Here is an 8,751-nt window from a genome sequence, read left to right as displayed (position 1 = left end):
AGTTTTCAGCCAAAAGATAAAATTAATTTTTTTTTGTAATTTAGCGACTGTGCTTAATTAAATACTTTTTTTTTAAGTGGATGTAGAAAAAAGTTTTTATGGAATATTGATAAGGAGATCCGAAACTGTCTACTAGATGTTGTATCTAAATGTTGCATTACTTTATAAATAAAAAAGTGATATGTTGAATCTTAATATAAATTAATCGTAAAAAAAGTAAATTTCTGTGTTGGTAAGGAGATAAGTTATACAATTTCACATTATTGTGTGTTAAAATTTAATGTTTTCTAAAGGTTAAACTCTTATCTAATTGAATCTGTAAAAAAAAAGTGCAACTAAGTGCAACTTCGACACATTTGCCCTTCTTAAGGTTTTTAGGTTTTGAAAAATGGTTACCTTGTATTCAGCATCCATATTTTAAGTTTTTTTTAAAGATTCAACTTCTTGAATTGCAGAACCTGAATCCTTATGATTTTTCCTAAATTTTAAGACCTTTATCTTGGCGATACCATTAATAGAACTCCATTTATAAGCGTTTTAACAAACCACTGGGATCCATTCTTGACACTTTTTTGTTTGATCAAAAAGTGGTTTAGGAAGAAAAATGTTTTCATTGAAATCAACACTTAAAACACTTTATTCCAGTACTAAATACAAGATTTTACCTTGTTGATGAAGATAAACCGGAAAAATAATTTTGTCCGCGTAAAATTGGAAAATACCCCTATGTGCAATGGTCGGAAAAAGTATTTTGACAAAATGAACATTTTTCTAACTGATGAGAAAAATCTGTAACGGTTAAACATAAAATAAGGAAGTTGACGGGTATTTATTCAGTATATTATGGTGAATCGCATGATGGTGAATGTCAGTCATATAGTTGGTATTATGCTTCGAGGCTGCATTTTTTGTATAAAAAGTACTAATTTTTGAGGGAAAAAAATATTTTGACAAACGTTCTTTTTCAACGTTGGTAAGGTAAGGTAATGCATTTTACGTGTTTTAAGCACGTACAAAACTGACAGACTTGTTAAGGCCCCGATTTGTAAAAAAATTGGGCAAAACGGCGGAACTTAACATTGAAATTAGTGCATCTTCTGTTGCAAGTCATAATTTCGGTGTGCCTGTTTAAAAAATCTGTTGAGAATTGCGGATTCCGAAAGAATAAAAGAAACCTAAAAAATATCAGCCAAAAATGCTCTATAAAATGTGTTTTATGATATTTAAAATGTTAAAACAACATTTTTATTATCAGGATGATATTTAAATGTCACATTTTGGAAATTTTTTTTGATATTTTATTATCATTTTTTCATATCAATTTCTCATTCCAAATTATTGAAAAATATTAAATAAAAAATTCGTAAAGTGTACTAATTTAAAGGAGCTTTGTGTTTTTTCGAAGTAAAATGTATGATTTACTGAGAAGATTTGATCGGCACTAAGATTTTACTTCACATAGTTTGGGAGAAAATAACAAAACAATTATATCACCTATAATAGAAAAAATAATATCACCATTATTTTGTAAAGAATATTCCCTTTCAGTAATGTTTTGAAAAAAGAAAGAAAATTCTTAAAATAATAAAAATAATAAAAATGAAAAGGAAAGAAATAGGTTTCATATTATAATAAACTAAAACGTAAAATCTGGTCAACATTGATATTTTAATTGTCAAAGTGAAATTTTCACTATCCACTTTAACTTAAAAAAATGTCAAAATGATATTTTAATTGTCAAAGTGAAATTTTCACTGTCCCACCTGAAATTAAAAAATGTCAAAATGATATGATAAAATATCAAAATTGATATTTTAATTGTTGGATGACTTTTGTCACTGAAAAATGTTAATTTGATAGCTGTTATTATCAAATTTTTTTTCGGTCCAGTTTAAGATTCAAATTTATAGAAAGTACAAAAATAATCTGTTTTCGTCAATATTATCTTCTTCTTCCTTTTTTCTCGGCGCTGTTATGATCTCGATGTCGAGGGGATCATAACTATCCCACGTTACTGCTTCACACTAGTGATCCGCTTGTGGGGTTCGCCGGGTTGCCCTCAGAAATCGGCGGCAAGCCTCCCGGTTTTGTATTGTTCCATTTCTAAGGCCAACTGAATGCTGGTGTTTTTGCATTTGCTTGTACCAGGAGTTTTTAGGCCTACCTTTCTTATTATACCTTTCTTATTTTCGTCAATATTATAACGTTTAAAAATGAAAGTTTCAAATATTTAGGCTGAAGGAACAATTTTTTTTTCCACTTCTTTTCTTGTTCATATTCAGCTTAGTTTGCTGTGTTGACGCAAGCCTTAACAGGTGCTGGGGCAATAATCTGAATTTGACCAAACAAATTATTCAGTATACAACTATAAGAATGACATTCCCAAGAAAAAACAAAAAATGCATATTTTTTGTGTTTATGGCGTGAACTCTTTAAGCAAAAACAAATTGTTTAAAAGGAAGAGACACTCAATTTATTTTAATCCGCTTTGGTGTATACGACTTATAAGTTACCTACTTATAAGAAGGTTGAAAATTCCATACAAATCGATACTTAAAAAAAAAAAAAAAAAAATGCCTTTTTCAGATACTTTATTTTTCTCAAAGCCTTTTGAAAGTTAACCGCGGCAAAATTGGAACATCATTAAATGTAGATTTTCGATTTATCACTAAAATATAAAATAAACTAATCGAGTTCTGTATACATTTATAGCGTATATTGTACAGTACATTGTACAAGTAGATATGTGGGTCGTATTTGTTCAAATTCTCATCATATGATTTCTAAAAAAAATTTCGGGAGGGGGGGGGTTAAACCCTGTAACCCCTCCCATAAATACGGCTATGACCGTGACCCATGACTCTGCAATACTGGGATATGCGAAGTTTTACAGTTTGCATGCTTTTATTTTCTGGAACTTCAAATATTTAGTCATTTTTTGACATTAGTTGTGTCCCTGTCCTAGCAAACATGAACATTTTGACATTTACATAGCTTTTTTTAATTTCCAAATTTCGTCATGGAGCCCTTCTTCCCTCTCCAAATACAATACCTATAAATAAAATTGACGTCTTATCGTCTTTTAAATAAATTTATTGAATCAACTTATTCATTTCTCTTAAATCTTTTATCAGGTTTACGTGACATGTCATGTAAATATTTTGTTAACCTTTAATTCTGAGATTCAAATTGAATTTTAGACTCATACGAGTTTGTTGTTGCCTCACCATTTTACATTGAGTGAGTTTTAGGTTCTGTAAACCTTTTAAATCTAAGTTATTTAAACTTGTTTAAGCAAGATAAGAAAGTTGTTTCTAAGTCTATGTAATATATATAAGCAGGCAGGTCCTCGAGTTCTTTGATGTAAAATTCTGTCCCTAGCTCTCCATAAACTAATAAATATTTATTAGTTGCATTTATAGCTATTACGTTAACAAAATAACCCAAGAACTTTATGAGTTCTCGATCATGGTTGACCATTAAACTCATTTAGATAAGATCAATCACCTAGGTCAATATGTTTCATTAGGTGTGAGAAATCGTTTCATATGGCACACGTTCAATAAATATTTCAATTACAATTTATAATGTGAAATATTATAACCAGTCTTCACAGTTGAAAGTTTAAAAAACAAATTGTATCTAAAGAAGGTTAAATTGGTGGACGTGTTGTTTAAATTCTTGTTGAATTTTCGCATCCATCAAAACATCACTAGTACCTACCTCAGTCGTATACGTCTTCTTAGAAAGAAAAAAAATTGTTTAATTGAAGCCTACAATTGCTATAGGCTTATAGTATTTATATCTAGACATACCTAACCGTTAATTTCACTTTTTCAGGGAATTGCAAACAAGGTTTGTATGCTCATTATATTCAAAAGATGATATCTATCCAGTACCTTTGCTTATTGTATCTATCTTGTGCACACCACCATAACCAGTTTTGCAATTTAGAAGCTAGACGCAATTAAATCAAGTTACAAAGTCGGCTTCAACTTGAAGCCCTGCCTGATGCCATTTGTATGCGCAGAAACCAAATGCAACAATCGACGATGATGATGGAATGCAGACATGCATTAAAACCGGAACAACCTTCAGGGCTTTTGTCGAGATTTTTCCATCAGAAAATGTAGCAAAAAGATTCGTTCGAAGAAGTGAACGGCCTTGAAAGTGTGCAAGATCACTACTTTTATTCAGACTTGATTTTAATTTTGATGGAATTACAACTTGATTGGAGTGGAACTTCCGATTAATATTATTAAAGTGTCTCATACTGGCATTTTGGACTCATAAAAAATGCTTTAAGGGGTTCTGACATTCAGCAGCAGATACTTTGCAGTAGGTTTTATGTCAACTTTGAAGAGGTTCTTTTATGGTTTATAGACTCTACGAGAAGATCGCAGGAAACAAGGCCACACAAAGTGCTGTTTTTACTGTCTCAGAGTCTGCTAAAGTTGCATCTTGAACCTTAATTTGAAAACTGGTTGTCACTTTCTGATGTTCGTCTTTGTTTGCAACAATCATCAATTAAATTTGCTACCATGTCATGTCACCAACTAGTTCTTACGGTGGTTTACATTACTTTCAATTTATTAAGTACCGAAAGTTCGAAATCATCATAAGAACACAGGTAGGAAAAGGTATTATTCATTCATAAGAAACATGTCAATAATTTAAAACTGTGAAATGAGTAATTTACATTTTTATTTATCGTGACATTTCAACTGTTACGGACAGTGGATATCGACGTCGACGTTTAATTTAATGGAAATTTTCATTTAAATGTGAAAAATTGGAATAAAAATTGATGATGATTTTTATCAAAATGAGCTTAACGACATCGTGTGAATTATTGTCGTTTATATTCATTAAAATATTATACAATTTCTGAAGTAATATTTAATTTTTATTGAATCATTTTACAAGATTAAGTAAGATATCGATATAGAAGGATAATGGCTATGGGAGAGAAGATGGCCTCGAAGTAAGTTTAATAAGGAAACATTTTTTAAGATGTTAAAGTTAAAAATGTATTAAAATTATTTTGAATAATGAGGGGTTTCCACATGTTTTTTTTTTTTTTTTTTTTTTTTTTTGTAAGGCAAAAAGACGTTGTAAGTGATAGAGGTGAGCTCATTAAAAGAACTCGTTATTGTGCGTTGTTCTTAAACGAAACTTTAACTTCAATCAATTCCTGAGGTAAGTTGATATCTTTAATTATATAGTAAACTTTTTTTGATATAGTATAAACTGCATTGTGCCCTTGTATCTGATGAGCTATTTAATCTTGTTAAATAACTTATGTGATGTTGCATTATTTTAAATGTAATTATTTTTGATGAGTAACTTAATAATCGGAAGTTCCAAATAACGTCATGATCTACACATACACCAAACTTATCCCGAGGCTATTTTTCTTGTTATTGAGATAATTCTTAATTATATACGAAATTTCCTTAAATTTTTTAATTTTAAATTTTTAATTTTTTACCTATGTTTTTTGTTAGTAAATTCTCATAAACTTTAAAAGTTATGGATTTCTTATCTGCAGTGCTGTGAAATTGTAAGTTCCGAAAAGATCTTAGAACTTATACTTCTCGGATTATATCAAGGCGCGTACAAAATAGCAATGGTATTTTTTTAAGTCTGTAAAATATTAAAATTCGTGCAGCGGGTTACAAAAGTTATACCTAATCCATTGATTATTATAATAATTTAAGAGAAACAATATTTAGTCCATATTTTTTTTTTTAATTTGATCATAATTTTAAAAGAAATGTTTAAAAAATATCAAAAGTTTTTAAATGGTTCTAAGGAGGTCTGGCCACCCTGACGGACCGAAAAATGCAATTTTTGTTGCTTTAGTTGATGAATTCGAAACTATCAATATCAAAACATTGTAAAATATAATTTGAAAATATTAAAAAATGGCGCCATGGTGTTGGTATGATATTTGACTAACTTTTTGTACTAATTCAGTAGCTAGCGTAAGGGGTACAATGGTTGGCACCCCCGATTTTTGTACCAATTATTGGCACCCTTCATGCAATAAAGCATTTCACGAAAACTACTATCATGTTTTTTTCATAAACTGTATTAATTCTCTACAATTCTGCATTTTTATTTAGGTCTATTTCATTCTCAGTTTCTTTTCATTAGTAAAAAAGTAAAGCCGTTCTAAGTTCATGAAAAAAGTGCAAAAAATACAGTGTTTCCGCTAAGGACACTGAATTTGGTAACTGTTCGGTTTTGATTATTTTTTGAGTTTTTGGACGAAGATTTATTTTTTTTAGCTTAACAATATAATAAATTATATGTTGAAGCTAGTATTTAGCTGTACTAAATAAATAAATAAATAAATAAATGAATAAATAAATGTTTTTAATTGTTTTTTATATAAAAAATATGTTAAAATTAATTAAAAAGGGGTGTCAATAATTGGTCCCATATAAAGTAGTGGTTTTATTATTGGCAGGGGGGTGCCAATAATGCGTGCTTTGGGACATCAATCGTTGACACTGCCAATAATTGTACCTTTAAGACTGTCAATAATTAGATACACCGTGTATCCGTTATAAGTTTTTGTTTGAAAAATGTTGAAAAAACAGCTCAAAAGGATTGATAGATTTGCCAAAAGCTCGTTACAGACGATTTGTACGTGATTTCCCAGACTCGTTTTTATTTTATTTTAATATCTCGTTCCTAACGGATATCTCCTATATAAAGTTTTCGAGGTATTGCAATGTTCTCGAAAACGGCTCCAACGATTTCTATTAAATTTGGCGAACGTAATGTTCTAAAAAAATTCTAACAAAAAATCGTGTTTAGTTTTGCTCAAAAAAATTGTACAGCAGATATATGACGTTTCTCTTTTTTGCGAAAATGACATAATTTTAAGTTAAATTTAAACTTAAAAAAAGATTTAAATTCCAGAAATTATCTAAGATAAAGGTATGTAATTTGAAATGCAAGAGCCAGTACATACGACACAGTCGTACATTTTATTTACTTTTTTATTTTTATTATGTACGTTAAATGAAGATTTTTTGTTATATTAAACTGTTTTTAACTAAACTTTGATAAAAACTATCATGAAAAACACAGTATTTCTTTCAATTTTGAGGGTGACAATAATTGTACCCTCGGGTGCCAACAATTGTACCTGGGTGCCAATGATTGTACCTTTTGGGTAGCTTTTCCTATTTTAATATTTTAAAAATACTCTTTGTTTTTTTTTTAACATTTTTTTCTAATAACATTCAAGTCAGAAATTCTTTAAACTTTAATTAGACATATAAAACATATTCCTAACTCTTTAAATGCGAGAGTAATTCGCAATTCAAAGCGAAAAAATTCTTAGGGGTGCCAACCATTGTACCCGTTACTCTATGCATTATTATCTTTCAACTAAGCCATCGAAACCTAAAAAATTATTTAATGGAATATTTTTTAAGAATTTTCAAATATATGTTACATGAGAGTAACGCTGGTACCGAAAGGGTTACGAAGTGTGACTGTGGATGAATGTAACTAAGCCTTTTTAACATACGAATAATAATGGTAAACCGAAAAAAATTAAATTATTTACCTACATTTTTCATCAGTAAAAAAATGTAATTAAGTTAGATAATAATGTATCTAAGAGCATTCCGTTAAAATTTGAAAACAATCCGAAATATCGAAGATACAAAATTATTTTTTAGGTAATCGTTAGTGTTTTTTTTTAATCCAGGGTGGCTTAAGGAAATATAACCGAAAAAGTTAAAATAATTAAAAGTGTTAAGTTGTAAGAGCAATTAGGTTTGAATGATGAGATTGTACCTTAAAATGCAAAATAATGAAAAAAAAAATTAACTTCTAGAACTACAAAAAATTTTATTTGTATATTTTTCAACATTTGAAACAAGAAAACAGTTTTTTTTTTCTCATTCGTTCAAGGACCATAAATTGTGTTATGTTTTTTTGAGTACCAGCAATAAAAAATATAAGCGAAAATTTGTAAAAAAAAAAACTTTGCATTCAAGTTTCATAAACCATAAGATTAATTCATTAAAAAAAAAACTCCATAATAATTTTTAATTATACCGCATTTTACCTATTTTAGAAAACAAAAAGAAGATTTAGAAATAGTATAGAAAGACCCTGTGAAAATTACTTTGCCTATATGAAAATATTGTACATAATTTAAGAGTGTCTTAAAACCTGTTTCTTGTATTTCAAAATCAAAATCATAAAGAAGGCTATTTTTATATAATTCAGCATTGGAATCAAGAGGATATACAACAAGCAGTTTTCATTTCACTATTCATTAGAATAGTGTTTTTGTACTGATCAACCCAAGTAACAATTTTACTTGCATAAGGTCCATTTTGTTCGATTCGATAAGCTATAGTTTGTATACAGTTTAAGGCTTACTTACGCAAGTCATCTATTTTGGAAAGAAAGGAGGTCTCCTTAAGGCTATCTAGAAGTGTTAAGGAGAAGCCTTGTAAATATCATTTAAAGAAGACCTTTATAAGACCTGTTTGAACCGTTCTAAAGAAGTCTTGTATTTTCAAGTGACAGAAGGCCTCTAAAAGACCTGTTCCAAGACGTTCTTGTAAGTACGCAATGTTTTCACCTGTAAGTATGCAAAGTTTTTATCCTGCAGATATGCAATATGTTTGTAACGCATTAGAAAAAAACATTATATTTCAATGTGAGGTTTCAATCAGCTCCCGATTTTCCACTCATCTTTAATATTCGAGCATG

Source organism: Episyrphus balteatus, chromosome 1 (genome assembly GCF_945859705.1).
Source record: "Episyrphus balteatus chromosome 1, idEpiBalt1.1, whole genome shotgun sequence".
NCBI lineage: Eukaryota > Metazoa > Arthropoda > Insecta > Diptera > Syrphidae > Episyrphus > Episyrphus balteatus.
The sequence above is the reverse complement of the archived record's forward strand: the minus strand, read 5'-3'. Positions refer to the sequence as shown.